The sequence below is a fragment of the Meleagris gallopavo genome, chromosome 7 (genome assembly GCF_000146605.3).
Source record: "Meleagris gallopavo isolate NT-WF06-2002-E0010 breed Aviagen turkey brand Nicholas breeding stock chromosome 7, Turkey_5.1, whole genome shotgun sequence".
Lineage (NCBI taxonomy): Eukaryota > Metazoa > Chordata > Aves > Galliformes > Phasianidae > Meleagris > Meleagris gallopavo.
Window position 1 is genome coordinate 2,160,561 of NC_015017.2, and position 1,002 is coordinate 2,161,562.

Below are 1,002 nucleotides of genomic sequence, written 5' to 3' on the forward strand. Positions count from 1 at the left end.
AAAAAAAGCTAGTTGTAGGCAGTTTTTATTAAATTATTAGTGGTATGAAAGAAGCAGACTCGAGGGACACTTACCATGTTCAGAGCCCCGTTGTGGTAAGATCTGCAAATCTTGAGGTTAACTGTTTTTTTTTTTTTGCCTTGGGCTGTAAATTGGTATTGGGCATCAGGGGGATAATAATGGGACGTTGAGGCTGTCATTTGCTGGTTGTAAAGCTGAATGCCTGGAGTGTTGCCCACTATCTGCTCTGAACAGTGCAGTGTTGCTTAACCATACCATGTCTGATCTTGGCATCTTTTTCTCTCTGCTTACCAGCATTCTGCTCAATTCTTTACCAAAAAACAGATGCAAACACAGCTCCTGTCTTGAGGGATGTGCTTGCTACGTGGCTCTTGGCTGCCACAAATCAGGAGACCAAAGGAAAGCGTTGTTTATTCCAGGCAGCTTTCCTTGTTCTCTCCTGGTCAACCCTTTAATGCTTATTTAAAGAGTACTTTAGCTGTTGCAGACATTTGTGGGAATTCAAATGGAGTTGGAACATGAGCCAGAAGCACTGGGATATGCAACAGACATAGGAGTGAGATAGGACAACACATCTGACAAAGCAATATGTGCATCCACCCATGAATGATGTAGAATGCATTTGGGGAGTCCTAGGCTTCATAGGCTGAAAGGTGGCTGAAGTCCTTCCCCAAAAGACACAGGACCCATCTGATAAGGCACCTTCATCTCTTAGTGTTCTCCAAAGCAGAAGTAATAAGGAGGCCAAACTCCAGGATCAAAGCAAGCTGGTGCAGGTCAATGATTAAAAAAGCCCCTTATTTATAATAAAGTAATTAATGATGTGGAGGTATGCTTTTTTATTTTTGTTGATGCAAGCTGTAATTTGGTCTTCAGAAAGAAAACTGAATGAAGTCTGGCAAGCTCTGTGCATGTCTGAATTCTCTGCTATTAGCAGAAAGTACCTTTTTAATGGAAACGCCTCTCCTCTTTCTACTTTTT

General features: G+C 41.8%; 2 protein-coding genes across 4 annotated transcripts in view; one reads left to right on the forward strand and one right to left on the reverse strand.

Annotated features, from left to right (window-relative positions):
* IQCA1 (IQ motif containing with AAA domain 1) overlaps positions 1 to 1,002 on the reverse strand; it is a 91,071-nt gene that overhangs the window by 25,232 nt on the left and 64,837 nt on the right.
* ACKR3 (atypical chemokine receptor 3) overlaps positions 1 to 1,002 on the forward strand; it is a 123,587-nt gene that overhangs the window by 15,848 nt on the left and 106,737 nt on the right. The gene's annotated exons all lie outside the window — the stretch shown is intronic.